The sequence below is a fragment of the Amphiura filiformis genome, chromosome 14, assembly GCF_039555335.1.
Source record: "Amphiura filiformis chromosome 14, Afil_fr2py, whole genome shotgun sequence".
Classification (NCBI taxonomy): Eukaryota; Metazoa; Echinodermata; class Ophiuroidea; order Amphilepidida; family Amphiuridae; genus Amphiura; species Amphiura filiformis.
Genome location: NC_092641.1, coordinates 15,097,181 through 15,110,224, shown reverse-complemented (window position 1 = coordinate 15,110,224; position 13,044 = coordinate 15,097,181). Strand labels below are relative to the sequence as shown.

Here is a 13,044-nt window from a genome sequence, read left to right as displayed (position 1 = left end):
GATCCGGTAGGTGGTAAATCTTACACTACGTTATATATTCCTTAAACAAAGTATGTATTTCACCGCATTTCTACCTTTAACTGAGTTAAGCACATTCGCAGGTCGTTATATAACCGAATCGTTAACCGCAGTCAAGAAAGACTTTGCCCAGATAATGTAGTTTGTTCCTATTAGTATGAAGCAACCTTTGCCTAAGTACAGGCTTGATATTAAGTAGGGAATATTTCTTTACGAAGTGCCAAGACTAATCTGAAAGGGGTCTGCATATACCGCACTGGTTAAATATTTATTGGGGTGTGTCGGGAGATGGTGTCAAATAATGTTTGAAAGAAAATGTTTTTTCCATGAGTTAACATTATGGTGCTCATAATGTAGTGAATTGGCATAAAATGGTGGATTTAAGGAGACTGAATTTGAGTTTTGTGGGGGCCAAATTTTAGAATTTGAGCAACATTGCTCTGATAGGACCTATTATCAAATTGATAGTTTGTGGTGATATTTACTGACCCTAAATACCAATAAGTGTTAATCAGAACTGAAATACACTTGTAATATATCAGTTTTGAATGTGGGAGAAGCCTTTGAAAAATGGCCCTTAAAAGTGGTCGTACTCAGAAAGTTTTAATGGCCCCTGGGGCCAAATGTTATAAACTTACTGTATAAAAAGACAACCAGGAATCCGCGCAGTTGTTTTTGTATATAACATTTGACCCCGGGGGTGGGGGCGGGGAGGTATTCAAACTTTCTGAGTACCGACCATTTTAGGGGCCATATTTTAAGATGCTTTCATTATCCAAAAAATTATAATTTCAGGTGAATTTCAGTTCTGACGAATGCCATTCGCTGACTAAGTTTCGGAAATATCACCACAAACCCCATTAAATTTGATAAATGTTGCATAAAGTCTGAAATTGTGTCCAACACAAAGCACAAATTCAGCCTCCTCAAATCCGCCATTATACGCAAATGCACTATATTATGAGCACCATAATGTTAACTCATGGAAAGCACATCTTCTATCAAACAATTATTTTACACCATTTCCCAACACACCCCAATTAATATTTACCCCGTGCTGTTTATGCAGACTGCTTTCAGACTAGTTTTAGCAAAAGAAATATTCAATACTTAGTGTCAAGTCTGTATATTGTTGTCATAATGTTCCCAGCAAACACAAAAACGTTTTAAAAACGTTTTAAATAAGTTATATTTTGGCTTTTGGTTTAGGTAAAAACGTTTTAATAACATTAAAATGTCGGGTTATATAAAGGTCATGATAACGTTTTAAAACGTTTTGTATGAAAACACACTACAACAATATTTTTAAATGTTTGCAAAAAATGTTATTGTAAACTATTTTTGCAAACCTTTTGCCAAATATTGTGTCAATACTTAAATAACATTATGTTAAAATATTTGCACCCAGCAAACACAGAAATGTTCTTAAAATGGTTTTTCAAAACCTTTTAATAACATTTAAATGTCGGGTTATATAAAGGTCATGAAAACGTTTTTAAAACGTTATTGAAAATATTTTGGGCAAACATTTTTCGCAAAATAGTTTTTCAACCCCAAAATAATATTTTGTTTAGAATGTTTTGTATCAAGTTTTCAAGAATGTTTTTGGAATGTTATTAAAATGTTTTATACCCTTTATATAGCTCGACATTTAAACGTTTTCTGTAAAACATTTTTGTTTGCTGAACAGTAGATTATCAAAAATGTTTTTTAAGGTTATAAAAACGTTTTATACTCTTTATATACCCTTTATATAACCCGACATTTAAACGTTTTCTGGCAACCTTTTATAACCTTTTGCGAATGATGTCGAAAACGTTTTGTGTTTGCTGGGTTGTCAGTCTCATGACGTATGCTACCAGCACTGCACTGGCTTTTTCAATTTCAGGCTATTTGAGCCCAAATGAAGGTGAAGTTTTGTATTTCATGTGCCAGTGTGCGCAAAGGGCGTAAACTTGTGCAATTCTACTCTATTTGGCTCATTTTCTATTAAGATTCTTTGGAGGGTTTCACGCATTCCAGAGCAAACTGTTTTTACGTAATATAATGCAACACGAAGTTCATTACCACCATCTCACTCACCGTGCATTTGGCGGGGCATTGTAGGCCCAGCCATAGCAGTATTTTATTCTGATGAAAAGAGAATAAAACTTGTTAAGTTTTATTTCAAGAGCTCAGTCAGACATGTACAATATGCTTACAGTATATAACACTGCAGCGATTTCAACTCATCAAAACCCAAACAAAGCCTATGTACATTGTACAATATTGTTATTAATTTCACTATGTTGATGATATGAGACACAGCGTACAGAAACGCCTTCATCAAATAGTGTTCTTTTCTAATGACTACTCGTATCTTCCTGTATTTGTTACAAACAAGAGTCAATAGCTATAAAACTGATTTATTTTTAGTGTACAGCACTACAGTTTTAATACGTTTATTTTGTTTAATATGTTCAACCATGAAAAATTTAGGAGTAAAATAAAAAGCAATGAAGACAAAATATGAAAACAAAGGTGGGCTTGTGTTCAGCTTTCGTTGTGCGATATTTTGAGGGTTAGCCACTCTTAACACCCTTGTCATCTTGCGCTCATAAGTTCAGTTGTTTGTAAGATACGGAGTTGAAACTTTATTTATCCTTCTTGAACAAGAAGAATAAATGAATAATATCTGAACAAGAAGGAATAAATAATATCTGAACAAAAAAGGATAAATAAATAATATCTCAACAAAAAACATTATGTTGTTGTACCATCCCAAAATGCGGGTCATTTTCTACATGTAACCTTTTTATGGGACACCTTGTATCATACTTTTGATTGTAAGTTCCTTTTGAAGGAAACCTAATACTGAACGTTTTACTTTTTATTTGCAGCTCACTTGTACAATAACGTTCCCATCTTCGGGCATTATTTGGTGTGTTGCAATTTATATTGAAGATTTTCTCACCAAAACTTCAACAATTGCTCTAAGTACAGTTCCGCTGCAGTTTTTGATCGAGGTGAAAGCGCTACCGGCTGGGTGTACACTTACTAAGCCCACACTGATCGTACCCTCTCCAGTCCATGGGTCTGAGATTGCAATATACGCAGAAGCATTATTTACAGCGGAGATACATGGGAAGCCAACTTCAGAAAGTACTCCGTGAGTTATACATACTATACTTCACGCACCAGTCCTTGTCAATCTTCTCATTATCCTACAGTTCCTCTTTACTTTCTGATCTTCTCTTATGTCCGGAAATGGAAGTATCAAGTATATCACTATTAATTGGACTCCAGAGGTGTCACAAGTAGGACCCCAAATATTATGCATCCGATGCTTTTCTGCATCCGATAAATGGTAATGGGGATGCATAATTGGTTCAAGTTGAATCCAAATTTTATTTCATACCCGAATGATCAAGAAGAAGTACAAGAGAAAGCCAAAAAAAGAAAACGTAGACAAAGAAGAAGACGTTGTGCCTGTGCGTAGCGCACTATAAATCCCTGCGCTTTTTTTATGACGTTGATTACCGAAATAAGAACAAAGTCGCTAAAGTGTGTTTCTTTGAAGTATGAATGAATTATTGAATTATTGTAACATTTGAAACATTTTTTTTATCATTTACACACAATCCGGAGTATTCATTTATTTACTGTTTAGAACATATTCTAATTCAAGTGACCAAACCTGAACATAATGAAATTGTTTTTTCATCTGTCTCCGTGTTTGCAGCCGTATTGAGTTGATGTAATATGACATTGTTCTCCTTTTGTATAATTATGTGACGCGTGTCACATATTTCCATGTTTCACGAGTTATAAACTATACTTGTTATTATAAACAAGCTGGCATGGTTTCATATGTTGATAAATGATAGATTAATATTCACATCTAAATGCTTTGATTGTTTCACCTTCATCAATGGATTAATGTCTTATTATTTAAAAAACACACACACATACATACCCCCATCATAAAAAGTAATAACCCTGTCTTTATTATGCGGTGATGAGTCAAAATCTATAAATGGTTAACACTAAAATAGCAAAAAGAAGCTCAGGTTTGTTTTACGTGTTTATACCATTAGTCTACTTTTGTAAAACATTATTTCTGCTTTTCTTTCACAAACCCTGTCCTTTTTAAGTGCAATTCCAGGTAAAAACCACATGCACCCCATCAAAAATTCCTCCGGAGCTTGTTGCCATAGCAACGGCCGATTTTATGATTTTAGCGATTTTTGCTTATTTTGGGGTGAAAATAAAGTTTAACACAGTGCAACAAGTTAAACTCAATTTACCCTTGCTGAGAAATGGGCGAATCCATGTTATTGTTTACCGGGTCAGAGGTCAATCATTGTCATGCAGATAAATTTGTATTGTTTGGCTCGACCCGGGAACCAATGGGATTTGTCGCCTTCGCGGGTTTCGGGCGTGATTAGGTGGTGATTTATTCACTGTTGGTTTTGTATTGGACACGACAACAACAAAAATCCACTTGGGAGCGTGGGATCTGTATGCACCAGTACCGTAATTTATTGTTGAGTTTCCAGCCATGATATTTGATTTAATGATCCACGGGTTCGGGGTCAAACGCTCAGAATTTAAGCTTCGGGTGGCGGCTACCCGAGTGCAAGTTTGGATCACATTTGGTTTAGCCATGATATTTGATTTAATGATCCACGGGTTAGGGGTCAAACGCTCAGAATTTAAGCCTCGGGTGGCGGCTACCCGAGTGCAAGTTTGGATCACATTTGGTGTTGCTAAAACGAGATTTTCTGCGCCTTTGGTCGTTGTTTCGCTAGAGTCTTGGGTTGGGTATAGTTCGCTCGATTAGAGAATCTCCTATTATATATTTGGCTATAGAATTTGTTTGTTTGTTTGTTTGTTGTAGGTACTGGTGCGGGTCTTAAACAAAAGTCAATAAATGGTTGTCGTGTCTGATTGCCAACATGCATGCAAATTTTGCGTCCGAGTGTTTTTCAATTTCTCTGTCTTACGGTAATAAGGGAAAATATGTACTTTTCTGAATTGTTCTTTACTTAAAATTTGAGGTCATATTAAAAAACCTCAAAGAACTATCTTTGTGCTTTCCCCCAGATGCAAACAATATTTCAATAATATTTCCCTATGCGCAATTTTAGGGATGGGCAACATTGCCAATTTAGCACTTTGAAGACTAAAAACGAATTTTGCTTGAGCACCCAGACTTATTTCATCTTTGTTGGTACTTGAACAGATATTTCACCTTCCAAATCTGGTATCTCTGGAGCTATTTGTCTTGCAAAGCCAGTGTTGCCGGAAAGGTTGATAATTTTCAAAATGCATTTTTCGATATAATGCATTTTCTACATATTCACTCATGTTACCTTTAATACCACAAACTAATCTAAAATATTTAAACACTTTGCATACATGATTACATCCATAACTGCAACGAAAGCAACACTTTGAGGCTGGGAACAAGTTCTGTCCTGCAAAATCTGGTGTTGCCAGAAAATGGATTATTCTAGACAGTTGACAAATCAACCGGGCATGGATGCATACCACGTGATGTGATGACACGCTGAAGTCATATAATACTCGCGGTGTCGCTGGCCGGGTCAGAAAAACCCCCGTGGCTGCCGGTCAGTAATATTCCAGCAAACACAGAAATGTTCTTAAAATGGTTTTTTCAAAACATTGTAATAACATTTAAATGTCGGGTTATATAAAGGTCATGAAAACGTTTTTAAAACATTATTGCAAATATTTTGGGCAAACGTTTTTGCAAATTATTTTTTCAACCCCAACATAACATGTTTTGTGTCAAGTTTTCAAAAATGTTTTTGTAATGTTATTAAAACGTTTTTATACCCTTTTATACACGACATATAAACGTTTCCTGTAAAACATTTTGTGTTTGCTGGGATTGTGCAGGGCACGTGAGGGGTCTAAGGTTCGAATTCTGGGGCTACAAAGTGACTTCTTTGTTCATCTTCTCTCCTTTGTCTTTTTTTTTAAATGTCCTAGAGCAAAGACCACGGCCGGTGTTAGGGTTAATGCTTATCATAACATATGAATATTTGAAGCTTCCATTTAATCACGACTTAGGGCTATTATATGAAACATTACTTCAAAACTGTTATGGTTCTTAGTGAAAAGGGAAAAAAATATCTGCAAAAGATCAAAACTTAGGAAAAGTCACAAAGTTCTATTCCTTGAAAAGATATGATAAAGAGCCACCAAAAGTTCATTTAGGGAGTGTTCAGAAATACTTTGGTGGGGGGGGGGGCTGGGAAAAAAGTTTTGGACCTTAAAAGAGGGGGGACCAAAAAGTTTTTGGTGGTAGGAAAGGGGGGGGGGGGGCAAAAAAGTGTTCCGCTTTAAAACCCAAAATTTTCGCGCGCTTTAAAACCCAAAATTTTCGTGCGCATTGAGAACTTCCATATCACTTTTAACATGGGCAAGTTTGGGTTTTCAGTGCTTTTGTTTGAAAAAATGATGGCACTTAGTGTACACATATCTATTAATTAATATAACATTAAAGATGATCAGCAACATGCAACATCTGGGTTGGTCTAACAAATACTGGCACTTTTGATCATAGAATTGTATATCTCTTCAAACACGATTATGTACCAATCTGATCAAAATGCAACTAAATCAAGAAAATATTGCAAATACATTGGATTTCTTTGCACGTAAACTGCACACTTCAGTTTACTCTTTCTTATTGCAAAATTATTTTGTACACATAGGCCATGGGTAGATTTACCATAGGGCAGAGTGGGCACAGGCCCAGGTGCCACAGTCTTTGGGGGCCAAAACTGACACCTGTGAACATTTGTGTGACCAAATTAATCTCATATTTGACCATTTTAGCTTTTTGCATTAGTTCCAATTTTAACAATATTTGACCATTTAAGCTTCAATATGGCCAAATTTTTGCATTTGTACTATCATAATAGCCACGGATCCAAATTATATGCCGATGTGCCTATGAACCTCCAAAAAATCCTCTATTTCATTAATACCTGTAAACTCAGATAAACACCATGATTTGGGACAAATCTAAATTAAGTATAAAATAAAAATTTCCTTGTGCTTGTATTTCATGCGCAATTGCCCCACTGGGAATGTTTCAAACATTTACCTCCCTCAATGACATGTGACCCAGATACTACACCACTGGAAACAACACTATTAAGTATAATGTTTGTTATACGATAGGGGGGGTCAAAAAGTTTTGTCTGTCAAAGAGAGGGGTCAAAAAGTTTAGCGGTCCATCGAGGGGGTCAAAAAGTTTTGAGCGAAAAATTGGAGGAAGACCAGCCCCTACCAAAGTATTAATGAACACTCCCTTATGTTGGGGGCGGGGGAGTCCACTTTTTGCATCGAAGCCGAATTTTCCAAATAGGTCTACATTTCGAAAATGGAAACGCCTGGATGCCATTAATTACGGTTGCCAATGCAGTAAATTATATTTTCCCTGATTTGAGGACAAATCCCAGTAAATTATCCTAATTTACCTCCCGATCTATTTTGCTCGTTTTTAACGACAATGTATTTGCGCATGCACTCTGATACTCTGGTTACTTCTATTATTGAAACCATTCCAGTTTCCTGTTATAAGCAGCATATCCAATGATCCAACGCGTTTTTGGTGGCTTTTTTTGGTGTTTTTTTTTGGGGAGGGTCTTTGTTCTTTTCGATTTTTAAAATTTGTGCTTTTGTCCTGCATTTACGCCAAAAAAAAACGAAAAAAATACCACAAAACAACTACTTAAACTAGTAAATTTATACATGACTGCAGAAAGATAAATTATATAATAAATCCAATGATCCAATTACGTGAATGGCAAAAAATGAACGAAATGAACAATCGGCATGCATCTTCAGTTTTCAATTGGTGCCAGGTTTGCGTCCAATCAGCATATATATAGGGCAGCTTGTTGTCACCGTTGTCTCCTCAGGTAAAGTTTGAACATTCAAGGTTTGCAGAAACCTGCATGGAAGGGCAATAATTTTAATTATTTAAAAATGTCAAAAGATGCAATGCACATGCAAGATTGGTGTACACAGGCTTTACTTTGTCTCAACGGCAGTTAAAACTGACGTTGTGCAATACACCGAGTCAGCATGTCAACGGCGCAAAAGCGTAAAAGCACTGACGTGAATCTTATCTCACGATGATACAAAGTGTAGCGTTGAATTGTAAGTACACCTCCAACTATCCTGATAATTTAAGGTTCAGAACTCCCTGGATTGTGAACAATCGTGCAAAAGTAGAAATTCGAATTAAATTGTGGGCGTCATTGTGAGCAAATCACACAGTAGAGATATTAAAGTTCCATTCAAGATATCCTATAACCTTCATTAATATTATGCTTATTCATTTGGTTAAACGGGTATCATGTGACCAAAATAACTATTTTGCAAAGCAGTCAAAAGGCCGATTAATGAGGGAATGGGGTACTATTGGAAGTACTTTTTCCCCGGGAAATAGTACTACTATTTCTACTACTATTTCCCTGTGCGCGTATAACCACATTTCGCGTCGCAGTTCCTAGTGGTCAGTGCTCAACTGTGTGCGCGCTGCGTGACTGCATGTACAAAACAAAGCAAATCCAGCCTAGCCTACGTGTATGCCTAAGCATATGTCTATGATAAAATATATTTTAACTAATCAATGAATATATTAATGAAGGATATAAAACAAATATTCACTGCTCTAAATTCGGAATTTGGTGGAATCTACAGGTCCCCTTGGTGAACTACTACAGGGTATATCCGCTTTCTTTATAGGGTTTGTGCCATGACTGTAGCATAGTTTCGATAAGGCATGGTTGGAAGATATAGCATAATGTCAACATTGCATTATTAAATTCACTACAGGTTACAGCCAATGCAATATGGGAAGGTGTTCCCGGTTGTTTGATGGCATGTAAAACTATGTCATTTTAAAGAAAAAGTCAACACTGATGGCGCTTTTTATCTTAAATCGTGTTTTCATCTAGTGGCATACAGCCACTTACCATGACTATAGCATAGCTTCAACAATGCATTATGGGAAGCTATATCATTACTTTAAGATGACATTATGGGAATACAATACATTCCACTAAAGTAGATATGTCTTAGACAATTCCGAGCTTGAATATTATTTTCAAATGAGCTGTAGCATAATTTCAACAATGTTTTATGGGAAGGCTTCCACTACAGGGTACAGCCAATGCATTATAGGAAGGTGTTCCACTAGGATACACAGCCACTCACTAACTATAGAATAGTTTAACATTACATTTGCATGTCACGCATCGTCAAATTAAATAGTTGTCCCTACAAACACATCCCCACCCTACACCCCCTACCACCCACACACTTTTTTTTTTATTCTCGAGCGTCCGTGCTCAAATAATCACAAATTCTACGTAAATACCGTCTTAAGGCCGACCCTCTACTTGCTAGCGAGTGATTAACCACTCGCTTTTAAAATCTAGACGACAAATTCTGGTACGCCACTGTTCAACTGTGCCACAGTGTCTCACGCCAAACAATTCCAAAACGTTAACAGCCTTGGGAAGCTATGTTATAATTTTAGACAGGTCTAAATTTGAATATTTCTTGACCCAGATTCAAAGCAATCGTTTTCTGTATTCTGAGCGATGACATCATTGGACCATTGGACAGACTGATCCACTGACAGAATCCGCCAAACAAGTATAGAATGACGAAATAAACCTAAATCATGTTTAGCCTACCTTTTATGTAAGGGAGTAAATATGTCATCGTGAGGGTTCTCCCTGTGGAAACGCTGATAGGCAGTAAAGCTGCTGATAAATCCTGTCAAACTGGTTAGAGTTAGGTCCATCTGGGATTCCATTGTCACTCTGTGTAAAATACAATTGAAGACCTGAGCGCAAGAAGACCGTAAGTCCACTTGGCCCCTCAACATGTATACACTAAAGTTACGTATAGTTTCTTTTTGAGATTTTTACCACAATATGTACTCAATAAATTTCATTATTACATAGGATATAACTTGAGGGAAGAAACCTTACTGCAAATGTATAATATTCACGTTGTTCACGTAGCTGTGGGTTTGCCAGTATACTGTGGACATATTAATTAATAAATACTGCGGCACTAAGGACGAATAATTCATGTCGCTCATTTCGTTCCCCTATGCAGTGGGTCACACTTATAACAAAGTCTGCACAAAAAGTAACGCAGCTGTTATAAATACGCCTATAGCTTCAGAACTAATAATTATTTCAACATAGAAAGAAGGGTGATTTAATTACGCGCATTTTAATACCCGATTTATCCAATGTCGTTGGCATCAATGTCTGATGCTATGAGGCATATATATTGTAAATGAACAAGTATGCATGGTATAAACCTTACCGGGTCATGACTAGTTAAATGACAGTTTAAATCTACTTTGCTTAGTTATATATACCTTTCAAAATCTGGATATGGTATAGTAAGATCTACATAACCTTTTTGTCTGGTGGCATGGACTGGGTCGTTCCAATAAGAAGCTAATGTTTTCCATGTGCACTGAAATAATGAATAAAATAATAAATTAACAAAAAGAATCAATGTAAACAAGATATTGCAAGTAAAACTCTTTCATCATCATTATATCATTATGATAGACGTCTAATTCATTGATAAAAGGAATGCATATTCATTGTGATGTTTTGATTTTCTCTTCCTTACCCCATAGCTCAGAGGCCTCTGCTATTCAGTATCGAAGTTACGTAATGTTACTATGCCAACGGGATCACGCGCCAGAGTAATGAACTACGATCGAAACAATCACCACACAAAGTATATGGTACTCGAAGGATATAAAAATAGCGTGATCCGGTAACCAAGAGAATTACGTAACCACTTCGATGCTGAATTACTAGAATATGGATCTTATGTTGCACGCCTATTATTAATTATATTTTTCGTTTTATTCATGGACTACTTCACTTTTCGATTTATTCGTTTATTCATGGATTTGGCTACATTTATAAAAAGAAGAGAAATCCACCAAGAAAAACACGTTGACAACGTAAAGGAAGCAGGAAGTTTTAAAAGCCCCCTCCTATGCTCTACTTTTTGAAACTTTTGAACAGTTTGAACAACAAATAAAGTGTTTAATATTTTATTTTCAACAAAATACGTTTTCAGGAACATCATTGATATTACAGGCCTATCATTGTCAATCATTAATCATACAATTAATATTATAAAAATGTATAACATATAGGCCTACACTCATAGAAATTGTTCGTTGGCATTACTCAGTAAGTTGATGTAAGTCGTTGCGTCAACTTTCCGAGTAATGCCAACGCGTACAATATTGAGTAACGCTGACTTGATATCATTATGTTGGTCGCATTTATTTGCACTTACCTTATTGAGTTGTTACAAACTAGGTTAGCATAATGTTCTAGAGGTGTGCTATAGTATACAAAATTTTGCACTGATTACAAAAATAAATATTTAAATACTGCTAACTGTGCAGAAAATGATCCAATTACGTGAATTAAGAAACAAAGTACCAAATTGGAATAACTCAAAACAATAAGTACCAGTAACTTAATATGAACGAGTTACATCAACTTACATGTTGAGTTACAATAACTCAACTTATTGGTTCTTTGAACCTTGTTTATTTTTCTACGTTCCCTGAACTTGAATTCAGAAGTTGGCATTACTTAAAAAGTTGACGCAACGACTTACATCAACTTTTTAAGTAATGCCAACAAAGTTGATTAGTTGACGGAACTTTTGAGCTTTTTCAGCATTTTTAAGTTCGGATAACTAAAATGAACTTTTACACTATTTTTGAGTTGTCCAAACTTACTCCTTTTGAATTGCGCCAACAAGGCGAACAAGTCATTTCTATGAGTGTACCATGCAAAACCAACAGATGAAGCATACAAATTGATATCGCATGAACATACACAACACTTCTTGAAATATTTAAAATTGATTTTGATAGGCCTCTAAAGTTAAAGAGGGTATTTCGTGATCTACAGCCTCAAACCCGCACCCCGTCACCCCAAACTTTTCGCAAAAAATGTTGAGATTTTATACCACTGGAAACCTCTGGTTACATAATAATGTATATGTAAAACAAATTCCTTACAGATTAATTCGTTTAGTAAAAATATAGTCAAATGCGTATTTAGTTCTGCTACACCAGAACGAAATTACAACACAGTGGCTTATGGAGCAATACACATGATCATGAATAACTCCCAAACCTAAATCGGGATCAACTGAATTTGGTAATAAGCATTTATCGTATATATCTACTGCAAAATGTCATAAATAGAGGATGCTCCGTTTTACCTATTACAACTGGGACCAGGGCTCAAAAAGTTAGGAGAGGGGTGGAGATTTTTTAAACTTGCTGCTTTCCTAGCGCTGTACCTACATCCTTATATATCTTTGTCAGCTCCTTGGCTACATCAGCATCATCATGTACCAATACATAGTCACCACGGGAATAGACAGCTAACACACCATTTGGGGTAAGGATGCGATCAACCTCACGGAAAAAAGCATCAAAGTTGAACCAATGAACTGCTTGAGAACATGTTACCAGATCTACTGAATTATCGGCCAGAGGAATATTCTCTGCATCTGCAGTACTGGAAGAAATTGGTTTGTATTGAATATTAAATTAAAACAATTCTTTTACAAATGAGTGCAATATGTCATAATGTTTGTTTAAGGTTGCTCGATTAATGTTATAACAACTTACGTCATGATGAAATATAATTATTTAAGATAAAATGTGCTGATCTTAAAAGATTGAACAATTTTAAGATTACCACTATTCATTTAAAATATTGCACTTATTGGTTCAGCTCCTCTATGGGGATATTTTCTATAGCAGCCATATATCGAGGGCTTAGAGCAAGAAGTAGCTATGTCCACTTTTGGCCAAAATGAGTTAAGTCCACTGTGAGGTATATTTATTGATACTCTTACTCTACTAGGAGTGACTAAGCCTAAAAGTAAACAAAAGAGGGCGCCCTAGCAATGTCA

General features: G+C 35.9%; 1 long non-coding RNA gene across 1 annotated transcript; it reads right to left on the bottom strand.

Annotated features, from left to right (window-relative positions):
* Window positions 1-7,884: 7,884 nt before the first annotated feature.
* On the bottom strand, window positions 7,885-10,550 carry LOC140168943 (uncharacterized). Its single transcript, XR_011861293.1, has 3 exons — window positions 10,448-10,550; window positions 9,747-9,875; window positions 7,885-7,990 (listed from the first exon to the last, which is right to left on the bottom strand). It is a non-coding gene; the product is annotated as an uncharacterized lncRNA (long non-coding RNA).
* Between the last annotated feature and the right edge of the window lie 2,494 nt (window positions 10,551-13,044).